We start from the raw sequence: 14,787 nt of genomic DNA, 5'->3' as shown, positions 1-14,787 counted from the left end.
GGAGGCTGCGGGGATGGGGGGAGCTGCTGGAATCAGCAGCAAAAATATTCAGCTGACCAAATATGACAAGAATGAGCAGGTTTAAATTACAGCAGGAAGGATTTTGGTCAGACATCAGGAAACACTTTCAAACATTAGGAAAAGTGAAGCACCAGCTACAGAAAATAGCTCTGAAAGGGAAAGCGGGACGTGCCTGGTGCTGCGGTGAGGTTAGTCATGGTGTGAGGAGATCGATGTGCAGCTGTGGCTGAGCTCACCCCTGGAGACAGGCTCTGAAGCGCTTTTTGTGTGTATCCTAAAATCAGTGTTATTTGGCGCGCGAGGCTGGATATGGAGTCTGGATGGGCTGCTGTGTCTCATATGGAAAAGAAAGTGTCCGGGATGGGGATGGGGATGGGATGGGGCTGGGCTGGGGCTGGGGCTGGGATGGGGCTGGGGCTGGGGCTGGGGATGGGGATGGAGCTGGGGCTGGGGCTGGGGCTGGGCTGGGGCTGGGCTGGGGCTGGGCTGGGGCTGGGGCTGGGGCTGGGGATGGAGCTGGGGCTGGGGCTGGGGCTGGGGCTGGGATGGGATGGGGCTGGGGATGGGATGGGCTGGGGCTGGGGCTGGGATGGGATGGGGCTGGGGATGGGATGGGGATGGGATGGGATGGGAATGGGGCTGGGGCGGGGATGGGATGGGGCTGGGATGGGATGGGGATGGGATGAGGCTGGGGATGGGATGAGGCTGGGGCTGGGCTGGGGCTGGGGCTGGGCTGGTGACGGGACACAAAAGCATGACTGTAAGGCCTGGGGGAACACAGCTCTGCTGCACTTCCCACATGACTTGAGCAAACCCTTAGCCTCGCTGCACATCCTTTGCCCGTCTCTGCACTGATGCTATGAGCGCTGCCCTCCCTTGCAGTGCTGTCGTACATCAAGTGAGCTGTTTAAAGCCTGTAGCAAATAAGCCTTACAGAGATATTTGCTATTATTCCTGATTGCGTGGACTCCAGGGCGACCGATTATCATATTTCCCTGTGATCAAAATGTTAGTGGTTATCATAAAGGATGCTTTAGGGTTTAAGACAGATACAGACTCTTTTAACAGCATTTATTTCTGAAGAACCTTCATCTTTACTCTCTCTCATGACAGCTGGTTTTTGAGTCATGAGCTGGTTGCAATTACTTTGCCTCTGTAATTCCATCTTCCTCGCACTCTTCCTGGCTTCAGAGCCGCTGGAGGATGGTCACCTGTGTGGAGACGTGCATGAAAATTGGATCCCAGCTGCAGGCAAAGCTAGGAGGAAGTGAACGTGGAATATTTCAATTTAAACTGTGTTTATTGTGCATTCTGTCACTGATTTGATGTAAAAAAATTTGCATGCAAATGACAGCAGATTTGCATCTCTCCTTTCATTGACTGCAGATGTTGAAAAAAAAAAATATTTGAGGGGGTTTCTTTTAAGCTTTCAAAACATCTCAGAGGAGATTTTGGCGGCTGCCCTATTAATGCATCTATGTAAATATGCTGACCTCTCCTGAAAACAGCGGGCTGACGCCAGGGCGTTTACACAGAGACGTTCGCTGCAGCGCTCTGCGGTCTTTCCAGCATCATTTTGGAAAGATGTGGTGCTGACACCCTTGGACACGGAACCGTGTCTCTTATAAAAATGGATTTGTACGTGGAAACACGTGGAAGGATTTTTCTGAGTGCTGTGAGGATGCTAGTTGGTTTTTACAACGTGGAGGGTTGAAGAAAATGCTAAGCAAGGCTCTAAGCAACCAGGAGGCACCCAGAGAGCTTTGGAGGCTTCTTCTTCCATCGACAGTAGCGGGCACCAAGATCAGGGCAGCCTTGGGCAACAGGAGACTGAAACTGCTGATCCTTCCCTTGAAGCGGGCGGGTGGTTGAGCACATCTTGGGCAGCACAGGGATGTTCAGAGGATGGGATGGGACCTGGCCGGGGGGACGCCGGCTCTGCAGGGCTACCCTGCCCAGCCTGTGCCCGGAGGAGGGCTGCCTCCGAGACAGTGATTGCGGCCCCTGGGTTTTGTGCAGAACAGATACAGAGGCCTTTTCTTTGTTTTCTGGGCAACCCTCCCTGCGGAAAGCCTGGGCCTGCTTATCAGAGGACCGGTGCGTATATACATACATGCTGTGTACACAAAATTATCTGGTGCGGAGCGTTCTGCATTGCCTGTGCTCTAAGAGCTCCCGGAGCAAATCTGCAGCCCCAGCAGGTCTGGTGAGCAGGGTGCAAGGTGGGTCCTGACCACCATCCGGGCCGTAGCTGGTTTCCTCTCCTAGTCTGAGCCAAGAGTTGAAAATTTAGCCTCTCGCTTGACTTGATTTATTCCAGTCACCTGGGCGTCAACCGCTGTGTGAGAATCAAGGACTTTCTTTCTTCCCTGTCAAGGTATTTTTTGACCAGGGAAGCTAGAAAAATGACCAAAGGGAAAAAAACGCCAAAACAAAACAACCAGCAAACATAAACAGGAACAAGGCAGCTAATGAACCAAGCTTTGCTGAGGTTGCTGCAACTCTGCAAAAAATTGGCAAAAAAGTTACCCTTCTAAAGCTGCCAGGTTTAAATAAGATTCTATCTGTGTAGAGTTTTTTTTTTTTAATGTTAGCTCTGCATCTGTCTTCAGCTAAGAGATATAAATAGATTTATACCTTTATGTATATGATTTTATTTATAGGTGTGAGTGCGCATTAAGTGCATGCACGTGTATGTGTATATAAAATATGCACGCTAGCACGATAGAGCCATCCATCTATCAAGTTATTGGCCCATCTTGTGCTCATTCGAGAAAGGGTTTAAAAGGAATTGCCTAAATACATAATACATGCTGGGTTTTTTTTTCTTTTTAAGAGATGAGTCAAGTCAAATGCTATGATATAAATTTTTAATACCCCTATGACCTGATTTTTTTTTTTCCTCTTGTGCAAGGAAGTTAACAATATGAAATGTCTTTCTGTTGTCTCTAATCATGGGCTGATTTGATAAGCTCTAATTATTATTCATATTTGAGATCTGCATCTAGGGAGATGCAGGAGGTGTGGGGACCACTGGGATGTTTAGGTTTATTATTATTTATTACTGCTATGAATAAAAGAATAATGATTTCAGAGATTCTGCCAAGTAGTTCAGGCTGCAAATTTAACCCATTTAAAAACTGCTGCAATCCATTTGCATCTGATGGATGCTGGAAGTCTCTTTAATCATGTTTTTTTGGTTCCTTACTCCATTGGAGGGGTTGGAAAACTGGAAGAAATGGAAGGAATTATTTTTGAGGGCCCTACCAAAACTCATTGCATTTGTTGTTTGACCTTGGGCTCTGTGTCTCCTTAGGAACACTGGAAGAAGACCGTGCAAGGAGTTGTCATGTCACAGCTGCCGTTGTGGGTACTGCTATTCATCATCTGAGCAGACAGAGCGTTCGAAGGCGTGTGGTGAGCAGGGAGAGTTGTGATCCCCGTTATTACGGACACCCAGTGCTTTACAAGTGTCTTGGCAAAAGTGAAGGGGTTTGTTAGGTGGGAAACAGCATCTTCAATTCAAGAGCAAGATGTGCTTGTCTTCATTTCAGCACCGGTCCTTGTGTCCAAACTCATAAATCTTTGGCCTTCTGGGATGTGTCCACGTCCTTGAAAATGTCCCAGTGGCTGCACAGAGTTACACTGAACATCCTGAAGGTTGTTTTTAAGCATCTGAGATGTTTATGCAGAAAAGAAAAAAAAAAAGAGGATGCATGTAAAATGAATGCTTAGCAAGGTGCTGGGGGTGGTGGAGATCAGGTCGGTCCGTTGTGATTTAGAGAATGGAGAAAGTAGAGAAGACGGACCCTGTCTTGCTGTGGGGGCTTTGATGTAAACACAAAGCCACTTTCATTGATGATGGCCCAAGTGCCCCAGGCCTTGTCAGGGAGGGAGAGGTGGAGGTCAGCTCATCTTGGGTCAGGTTTGGTGTGCGGCACTGCAGAGCCCTTCGTTGCACCCTCTTTTGTGCTAGAGAGATATCTTTCAGGTCTGGAACCAGCGTGGCACCATCCAAGGAACACCACAAATGTGTTTGTAGGCTACGGATTCATCTTTCAAGTGATGTAAGTGCTTTGGCCTGCTCCACTTAAAGCCTTTGACATCTGTGGGTGTATGGGTGCAAATACATTGCTTATTTGTTCCTCTTACCCTCCCGGAGTCAGAGCCAGAATTACCTTCCGTCATTACTCTGTCCCATCTCCGTAAGTATAGACTGTCTCTGAAAGAGAAACAAATGCATCTAAGTAACATCCCTTCTGAAAAATGTGGGTGTAGATTCCAGGAAAAGGCGCTTTCATAAAACTCATGGTTGTAGGAGGCTTAGCCATGTGATGGCCAGAAACACCAGAAGGAAGAGCTCTGCAGCCAGAGGCCATGGCTTGAAAAATACACGATCGATTTCAAGCCCGAAATGTCGCTCTGTGGAAGGAAGAAAAATTGGCGTGATGCTCACGGGGAGCAGCGCGGTGCAGCTGCCCACGGCTCGCAGTGGCAGTCACCTCCTGAGCACATCCCTCAGCAGGCATCGGTGCCTCTTGCAGAAACTCTGGTACCCGGGTTCTACCCAAAGGTCTGATGGCTGGTGGAAATTTTGAAGACGGTAATAAGGGGCTGGGACGGCCAGTGAGACTTCAGGGAGTGATGCTGCAGGGGATTAAGAAAAGCTATAGTATTTTGGTGCCGTTTTCCCTATTCTCGGTTTCCTAAAGTTGGATCTTCTCTGTAATGAACTCAGGGGCAAGGAATTCATCTCAGAACATAAAATATACAGATCTCTTCCAAACAACCACATTTTAAATGAAACCAGAGTCCCCTTATGTTGCGGCTTTACATCTTTCTGTCTTCAAATGTTTTGCACGTTAAAGGAGAACTTGCATTTAAGATTGTCCACACTGACATGACCTCCAACAAATTCCATGTCCCAGATCCGTGTTTTTTTCAGTGAAGGCTATGACAGGCTTCATGTCTGCTAGCTCTCTAGTCCTTGCGTGTTTTCCCATCCACCTTTTAACGCTGCAGCCTCAATATCTTTTCCTTCCTTTCTTTCATCAGGGCAGAAGTTTGAAGACGTGAGCCGCAACATATGCCATTGTCCCTTCCTAGAGATGAACAAAGTATATTGTTATGCTCCAAATGTGATACTTTTTCTCCCCCGTTAAATGTTTTCTAGCTGCGTAGACCAACCATCTGTTTCTCTTTCTCTCTTCCATCATTCAATTCTTTGCACGTTATTCAAATTAATTATCAATTAAGAACCGGAAAGACTGGATAATCAAATTACAGAATGGTGAGATGGTCAAAGTAACACAGCACCTTATTAAAAGCCTCCAGATATTTAATAAGACAATGCATTCCTGATCTGTTGTTCTGAAGATGAACCTCCGGCCCAATAAATGAAAACAGAGTGACATGTATCTCTTCTTGGTCATTTATTTATGAACGTAGGAAATGACATTGACTAACCCCCTTTCCATTCCAGATTTCAGATCGCAATCTTCTCCTCTCGGATGTCAAACTAACCCAGATAATAAACCAGCTTGAGTCTCAAGACATTCCCCAGAGAGATAAGAAAGTTCTCTGTTATTTTTCTGTGCTAAAGTGAATCTGGTTTATAAGGCATGAAATTAGCTGTCCTTTAGCACTGTGGTTATCCTGAAAAGAGGAGGGGGTCTGATTTTGGGATGAAGGCAGAGTGGCAGCGCTGGCTGCTGTGCCCTTGGGCCGTGCGGTTGGACCGTCTTTAGACACCCCTCCGTCAAGCGGTGCTCGGAGAGGGAAATTTATGAGGCTTGGCAGCAGCGTTGGCACGCGGGGAGTGCCCGGGGAAGATGAGGATGGAGGAGAGCTGATTGCGCCCTGTGTGATACCTGAGAGATTCTGGCTGTGACCATCTGTACGGTCTGATGTGCCTAAACCTTTCCCGCAGTAATCCCTGTGGCTGCTTGGCCTCCTCTTGTAGATACAACCACATCACGTGGTGGCTCATCCTCAGCCGTGAAAGCAGAGACTACCCAAAATTTAGGGCTGGAAGAGATCATGTTGTCTGGTCACGAGCCCCAGGGGACCAAGTCCGCTTACCCCACTCCTGGTGACCAGGCTGCCACCTCTAGTGATTTGGTACCTCTCATTTTCAACTGCAGTTTTACTGACGGGACTTGAGGGCAGCTTTGCCACTGTGCCGAGAGCGCGGATGGTCCGTAAGCCACCTTTGCTCTGGGTACGTGTCCTTCAGGGGCTGCAGCTTCACTCGGCCGGGCCCCTCGGGTCTGCAGCGGCCAAGAGTAGAGTTGTGCAATTAACACAAATGGTTGTTGCCATTTCGTGCGGTTCCTGGCGACAACTCTTTTCCTTCAGCATTATCCCCATCCTTTTTCTCTCCCTCCTCCAAAGCCACCCCCCCCGCCCCCAACCCAAATTCGTCAGAGCCTCGTAGCCGTCGCAGCCTGCAAAGCGTCCTCTTCACATTCTCCTGCCGCAATTGCACATAATTAAGCGGTACATTTACATGTCAGACTAAACCCACTGTCCAAGCTGCTCGTTCTGCTTTGTGCAGCGCTGTGCCAGGCGTCCTCCAGAAAGGATGCAAATCACGGCACAGAAAACATATTACGAGTGGCATGCAAGATCTGTGCCCACTTTGCCCATTGTGTCAAGAAAACAGAAATGCTTGTCAAAATACCAGCTCGAGTATGAGCTCGCGGCTTCTGGAGGAATAAAAGAACCATGTTGGCAAGCACAGGACTAGACAGGCAGATGTCCTCCTCTCCACCCACTAGAATTTTATTGGCAATTGAGTTAACAACCTCTTTGCATATGAAAGTAACGGAGAGGCGCTGCTGTGGCCTCGCTGGCAGGAGACTTGGCTGCAAAACCAGTGAGACATTTGACAAGGAAGCAATATGTTAGCAACATCTCTTCATCCGTGTTATCAGGGCCAAATTGCCACGGCACTTGCAGCCATGTGGAGGCATTAGATGCAAAGTGTTAGACGCCCTGCCATTCTTCCTCATCATTTTCTCCTTTCTTTTATCCCTTTTTCAGAGCAGCCTGGTCCTGACACTTCTCTTCAAGTGGCTCCGGAGCCAATCCTGCCTCGTGCTGCTGTATATCCTTAGAAAATAGACTGCCAGGTGCTGAACACCCACATTTTGAAATGATGGCTCATGGTAATAAATGGTTCTAGGATTTTTTGTTTGTGGGTTGGTTTGGGGGTTTTTTTTGCCTTTTTTTTTTTTTTTTCTTTTTCTGTAGAAGCAATTGAATTTTCAAATTTTCCTTTAAGAGGTCACATTTCCAAGCTGATGAATGGGAAGAATACAGGCTGGCAAAGCCTCTCCCTCCATTGAATCCTTACAACAGAATTTGTACCCCACAGCAGTTGTCCCCATACCCTTTAGATCCACAGACTCCCCTGAGTTTCTGCAGTGAATTTGCAGACTTCCCTGTAGCAGACTGACAATAACCTTGCAGTGATGGGCTATTTTTCATGGGTCTCTGGATACTGTGGTGTAGCCAAACGTGCCTGTGGACCCCTGGTAGAGAGGTGCTGTAGAGAAATCCAGAGTGGTCCAAATGGGCAGAGAAGGTATAACCAAGTCAGCAGTTTCTGGGTCATTTTGGAGGACCCTGCGCAGCTGCAGTGTGCAGCAGAAGGTCTGTTCATGCGTATACCAGGGATAGAGGGAGGGATGGGGAATACTGTAGGAAATCTGCCCGGTCTCCCGCCCAGTCATCGAGCCCTCCCCAAAAACTGAGCCCAACAAGGCTCGACACAGCAAGGCTTTGCAACAGGACTGTTTTCTCACCGGTTCCTTCCCACTCTCTTTTCAGGCTCATGGGGCTTAGTAAGCCATTGCAAACCGCTGGGGTCACGTTCTGCTGTCCATACAGCACGGAGGTGAACAACTCTCCCATTAAACATCGAGGGATTATGGAAAATTTCTGTACGGAACTAAACAATGAAATTGTGGCAGGAAAGCTGGAGGTGACCAGGTTTGCCCATCGCCTTTCTGCATTGTCCCAGTGACTGACCACAGGCCCAGACAGCTGGTGTCCATGCAGACCTTTGTGCTGCACACTGTCCGTGGGGACACCGTGAGCTGTCTCTAGGTCGGCGCTGTATCTTGCTGTGTTTTCCTTTTTCCGCTCCTCCATGCCTTCTTCCCAAGCATCACTCTTTGAGAGGCATCATCAGTGCTGCTGTGGTTTCTCCTATACACCATACAGGTGTCCCTTCAGGCTGGTGGTCAGGGCACAACATATCCCAGGCTGTAACGCATCTCAGCTCCCCATCTCACTGTCTTCCCTGCGATGGCCTATAAAGCCACCCTGTTGTAATGCCTAGGGAAGGGTACAGCCATGCTGCGTGCAATTTCTCACAACCCAGCTTGTCTTGCAGCTGTTATCATCTCGAGCCTGAGGTCTGACTCTACTAACCCTGTGCTGGAAAGCCTCCTGTCCCCTCGGGGTCAGCAGCACGCTGGCATGCCACCACAAGCCGAGCTCTTTGTGCAGCTGCAGCACCTAAGCTGAAGATGTACCCCGGGGTTCCTACAGGCTGCTCTCCTTGCAGGTTTTCCCAGCTTGCCTGCCAGCCCCAGGTAGGACAGCCTGTCTTCCCTGCCTCCCCCCCACTCCCCAACATCTCTCCAACTTGTTGAATCATTGCTCCAGCCCTGAGTGACTCCTAGGTCACAACGCTCATTTTGCAAGGATAAGCAAGCAAGCTTTTATCATCGCTTCAGGTGCCCCAGGTGAGATTAAGCATCACCCTTGCAGTGATGCTGGGGACAAGTTGCCTGGTGGAGGGGTTGTCTATCCAGTGTCCTCCCCGTGATGTCCCATGGAATTAGTTTTACCATAATCCCAAAGGTACCGAATCTAGAAATCCTGCTGAAAAATCCCACCTGATAATTTCTTTCTGCCTCTCCCCATTCCTCCAGACAACGATCACAGACTTGTCTCTTTTGCAAGGTCGCTGCTCTAGTCCAGGGTCAGAAGCCCCTTGGGTTCTCCTTGGTCAGTGGAAGGAAGGACTGAAAGCCCTGCTGGGCTCTGAGTTCAGCAGGAACACACAGGCAATGCCGCAGCAGGTCAGGCTTAGGACTGGAGTCTGGAGATCACTAGACTGCAGGAGTCAATGCAGCTGTGTTCTAGCAGAGTTTATAGCAGGTCCCACCTTTCTGCGGGTGCCAGCGAATGAGTTCCCAAACACTTCCGTTCATTCCAGCTCCTATGGATGGCAGAAGAACTTCCTCAACTATCTGGCTGGTGTTCCCAGATGAGCCTTTCCTTGCTGCCCACCTGGATGCTTTCTTCAATGTTAACTGGAGAACATTTCTCACATCCCGTCCAACACATTGCCCTGCGTGGGAAAACGCCTGCTGAATTTGGTAACCGGAGATGTTGCCCCTTGAGTTGCTGGTGAAGCTATCCCAATGCATTGCGTAGTCACGTATAACACTGTAACACACACCCTGGGTATTTTTCCAGGGTAAAAAGTGCTAGCACACTTTCACATTTTGTCTTCACATTTTCCTATTCTGTACTCAACAGAGTACATACGTATTCGCTGTTGTGTTTCTCTTGTGTTGTCATGGACTTTTCCAGCCTGGCATCCAGGAGTGCAGGACCAGACATGCACAGCACGATTCTCCTTTTTCTGCAGTATCAGTTGCAGTCATTACCCAAAATACTCTGTCAACCCTCAGCAAGGGGATACTGAGTTGCTCACCTGTAGGTTACTCCACTCTCGAAACAAGGCTGGAAAGGGGCCATCAGAGATGTTCCTGCTGCTCTGCGTGTTAACACGTTTCTGCCTCAGGCTGGAAAGGAAATAATCATTTACTTCAAACCTCCAGATGAATGTAGAGCACCAGGGACAGATTTAGCTGCTGTAGCTATGGCTTTCCCTGCTCCGTGGCAAATGTATAGCTGGCTCCTACAGCTGCGACCTGGCTTGGGGTATGTTTAAGGAAAGCACTGCAGGAGGAGGGGGCACTGAACAGGGGAGGAAGAGCAGCTCATCTGAGACTACAGAGCTACATGGGGGCAATTTGTGCTGGAGCCTAATGAGGGAGGACGTTGGCTCCTTGTATTTTCCCCTGCAGATGAGATCCTTAGAGAGGACTCTGTGATTCTCTGCTTTCTCTCAATGGCTTTCCATCAGTGGAACATCTGTTAGTGTCTGGAGAGGCTTCCTCACAGCAGAAGCTGAAGCATGAAGCTGTTTCCCAAAAATTCAGCTCCCATTACATTTCTCTGAGTCCACACATCTGTAGGTAACCCTGAACACATGAATCGACACCAAGAGACACACTGGTGGCTGCCCACATCTACAAAGACCTGAAACACTGGCACCAAGAGCTGTGAACTTCCCCTACGATGTGAAGCTGAAGAGGAGGTCCTTCTTTGCACAGGTCCACCTTGCCCATGCAGGATCTGCGGGAGGACACACTGGTGAGCAGGGATGCTTATACCTCTTTCACTTTGTGGTGGGTTGACCCCGGCTGGAGGCCAGATTCCCACCAAAGCTGTTCCATCACTCCCCTCCTCAACTGGACAGGGGAGAGAAAAAAATTAGCAAAAGCTCGTGGGTAGAGATGAGGACAGGGAGAGATCACTCACCAATTACCGTCATGGGCAAAACAGACTCAGCTCAGAAAAATTAATTTAATTTATTACCAGTCAAACAGAGTAGGATAATGAGAAATAAACCCAAATCTTAAAACACCTCCCCCCACCCCTCCGTTCTTCTTGGGCCCAACTTCACCCCCCCATTTCTCTCCCTCCTCCCCTGCAGCGGCACAGGGGGACGGGGAATGGGGGTTGCGGTCAGTTCATCACACGGTGTGTCTGCTGCTCCATCCTCCTCAGGGGAGGACTCCTCACACTCTGCCCCTGCTCCAGCGTGGGTTCTCTCCCACAGGAGACAATCTTCCACCAACTTCTCCAACGTGAGTCTGTCCCACGGGCTGCAGTTCTTCACCAACTGCTCCAGCGTGGGTCCCTCCCACGGGGTGCGGACCTTCAGGACCAGACTGCTCCAGCATGGGTCCCCTACAGGGTCACAAGTCCTGCCAGCAAACCTGCTCTGGCATGGGCTCCTCTCTCCACGGGGCCACAGGTCCTGCCAGGAGCCTGCTCCAGTGTGGGCTTCCCATGGGGCCACAGCCTCCTTCAGGTGTCTCCACCTGCTCCAGAATGGGGTCCTCCATGGGCTTCAGGTGGAATGTCTGCTCCCCATCATCCTCCATGGGCTGCAGGTAGAATGTCTGCTCCACCATGGATCTCCATGGGCTGCAGGGGGACAATCTGCCTCACCATAGTCTTCTCCATGGGCTGCAGGGGAATCTCTGCTCCGTCGCCTGGAGCACCACCTCACCCTCCTTCTTCTGCACTGACCTGGGTGTCCGCAGAGTTGTTCCTCTCACATATTCTCACTCCTCTCTATGGCTGCAAGTGCTCTTTGTTTGGTGGTTTTTTTTTTTTCCCTTCTTAACTATGTTATCACAGAGGCGCCACCACCGTTGCTGATGGGCTTGGCCTTGGCCAGCGGCGAATCAGTCTTGGAGCCGGCTGGCCTTGGCTCTGTTGGACATGGGGGAAACTTCTAGCAGCTTCTTGCAGAAGCCCCTCTGCTACCAAAACCTTGCCATGCAAACCCAATACACATCTCACCCAGATATTCCTAATGGGATCGACGGAACTACAATGAGTCTCACCTCTCCAGAGAAAGTGGCCCATACTGATGTGTCAACTGTCCCCAAATGTTGGTTGTTTAAAAGGCTTTTGGAAGCCAGACTTTGGGTCCCAAGTCACTTTGGTGACTTTTTAAAGATTTCAGTGGTTTTTAAAATGTCATCTTCCTTCTATCCCAGTGGTTTGGAGAGGTTGTTATCCCAACAGAGCACACCATCACTCCAACAAGGTGCTTAAACACTGAACAGCCAAAGTATGGGAACACCGAAAGGTCACTTGCGTAAGTCTGCTCTGGGATATGGAGCACCTGCCTCTGGTCTCTCCCGTTATTACCTTAGTTCTCTGCCATGTTGCTTTTCACAGTATAGACCACTTCATGAAACACGTGAAACACAAGAGTGCTTGGAAGTTTGCTGTTGACTTCCCATGACCAGTCAAACCCAAACAACAAGCAAGGGAACCTAATTTTCCACTTCCCAACCTTCCATCACAAAGCTGCGCACCTCCTAATGGCCTCCATTCAACCAGAGCCTCTCACCAGCTCCTGAAGGAAGGCAGCAGCTGTTAGAGCACTCAGCGCTGCTGTGTTCAACTATAACATCAGAAAAATGCATAAAACAATGAAAGCAAACTGCAAGGTCCTCACTGTTGTCTGAAAAAGAAAGGCTGCTGTCATGGAAAGCCATGCTCTCCATGAGCATTTCTGTATTCGATTTTCTGCTTGACAATTTGTTCCAAGTATCAAAGGCTCAAGTCTCTCCTGATAATTCCTTCCGGTTGGGGAATAAGCATCTGCTCTCGCTGATTGCGGGTCACTTCTCTCATGCAAAGCTTGATTGAGACATGCATGTCAAGGTCAGAAATGAGGCTGAGCTTGTATTGTTCACCTAAAAAAACCCACCAAGCAGCAGAAAAAGAGATAATAATATGCTTTTAAAATGGACATGGGTAATGTGCATTTTGTCATGAGTAATTATGATGTAAAGAAGAGTCAACTGTAGCATTCTAATGCATTAATTGCTCATTAGTTGTTAGGTTTATATATTTTTGCTGGAAAGGGATGGAGATACTCGTACAGAAAGTGGCCTATTTGAAAGGGTGGGAAGACTAAAGGTTTAGAAAGAGGAGGGTGAATACAGTGTGATTGGAGCACAAAAATAGAGCATTCCAGCCAAAATAAAGGACCGAATTATCAACAGGACCTAAGCAGATTGCTGGTCAAGAACAGCTTTGCACAAACATGAGCTGCCTTCAGAGTGCTTTGAGGTGACATGGCTGCAAAGTGTTTTGGCCTCTGGGGTCTGCCAGTTTACTCATCCGCTGCTTGCAAGACTGAAAAGAAACTTGAGGAATCATCATCTGCCTTGCAAAATATCCAGTCCCGATGTGTTTGCTAGGCGGAGCCTTTTCTTTCCTGCTTTTGGGCTTTCACTTCTGTGAGCTGTTCCACAGTCATTTCCAATGACGAGCGTCCCCCCGCTGAAAAAGCGCGCGCCAGGCTTTCCGTGTCAAATCAGCGATAAAGCTCTTGGGGAAACAATTTCCTCCATGACATTTGTAAAGGGAAATTCTGCCTGGAAGGAAGCACTAGCAGGGTGAGTTCCTGCACGGCCCCAGATGCAATAAGCCGTTTAAATTGCTCGCTGCAGTGGGCAGGCCCATCACAACCATCCTAGAGGGGGAGAAAAAGGCATTTCTGAAATACTTACCTTTTTTTAAATACACTTTCCTTTTTTTCACTTGCACAAAACGATGTCTCTGATGGACTCCAAACAGAGCGTGGGCTGAACTCCATCCTCTTTCATCTGGATCCAGGAGGCGTTCTCACCCCCGCTCCCTCCACCTCCACACCCGATGTCAAGTGCATTGGGAAGAAGCTCCAATCTGGAGCACAACAGCATACGCACTGAAGCTAGCTAGCGAGCTGGAGAGACTACTGATGAGCTGCCTAAGTGCTTTCCTTTCACTCCTGCTCAAGATTTGAGGCTCCATCTCCCTGTCCTAGCCAAGTGGAGATTCAAGAGGCAGAAGAGGATCTCCAGTCATCTCTCCCATGCTGATGATCCCCATGCATCCTCTGAACCATGAGTGTCTGTGATGGCAGAGTGAGCAAGCCACAGTCCGCACATCCGATCAAGCCAGTAGAAATAACGTGGCCTGTGGGAACAGGTTGCCTCACCCCAAGTGCTGACCACACATGTTCTGGTGTTACCCCAACGCCTGGTCCAGCTGCAAGCCCAGACTTCTTTGGTTAGCACGCTGTGAGCAGGCGTGTCTGGCACCCACGAGGGACCATTGGTATTAGATCACACTTTGTGATCTTGAACAGAGCGAAATTAAGATCGCGTGTTGCCTGTACGATCCAGTTTATGACCTAATGATGCAAGAGAGAAAGTACTGTGAAGGGAATTTAAAGCACATAAAGTCCTGAGGCTCTCCTGAGCCAAATCTGCATAGCTCATCCCTGGAACGACTGCAGAAGGAAACTCCTTGTGTTGAGCCATGAGACGCTGCAGATTGTATGCCTACCTGCCAGGGATAATTTACTGGGCGCAGAACTGCTCTTGCAAAGCCATCGATCACCTCCATGGTGTTGTCTATGAGGACTTTAATGCTGCAGACAGTTTCTGGTGAAATCAAGCAACAGAAGGTAAAAACGTGTGTTCCTTGCAGAAGATCTGCACTTTGTCAGCTGACGATCGAACTTTGCTATCTCTTAAATAAATACTCAGTCCTTTGATGCTTTTAGTCCCCAAACTGTCTTAAGAGTGAAGCAAACGATGGCTTGGGAAAGTCAGTTTTCCATACAAAAAAGCAAGTCACAGCCAGGGCGACGCTTGCCTTTCAAACACACTTCTTGCATTGGCCAGCAGTGATTTCTGGGATGGGTGACACACTGGACACGCATGGGTTGCGTACACCGTGGGCTGTGGTGATTGTCAGCGGGCACTGTTATATTAAATATATGGCTGGGGGGACCTCAGCCGCAGTGCCTGCCATGCGTCTTCAATCAAAGAAACACGTGTCCCATGCAGCGGGGTGGCACACGCTGCCGGGGAGATG

At 49.0% G+C, this 14,787-nt stretch overlaps 1 long non-coding RNA gene across 1 annotated transcript; it reads left to right on the top strand.

Annotated features, from left to right (window-relative positions):
* Window positions 1–7,064: 7,064 nt before the first annotated feature.
* LOC129208308 (uncharacterized) lies at window positions 7,065–14,523 on the top strand. Its single transcript, XR_008577771.1, has 4 exons — window positions 7,065–7,190; window positions 7,855–8,895; window positions 8,998–9,116; window positions 9,254–14,523. It is a non-coding gene; the product is annotated as an uncharacterized LOC129208308 (long non-coding RNA).
* Window positions 14,524–14,787: the final 264 nt, after the last annotated feature.

The sequence above is a fragment of the Grus americana genome, chromosome 6, assembly GCF_028858705.1.
Source record: "Grus americana isolate bGruAme1 chromosome 6, bGruAme1.mat, whole genome shotgun sequence".
In the NCBI taxonomy this organism is placed as follows: domain Eukaryota; kingdom Metazoa; phylum Chordata; class Aves; order Gruiformes; family Gruidae; genus Grus; species Grus americana.
This window is presented reverse-complemented; position numbering and strand designations above follow the sequence as displayed.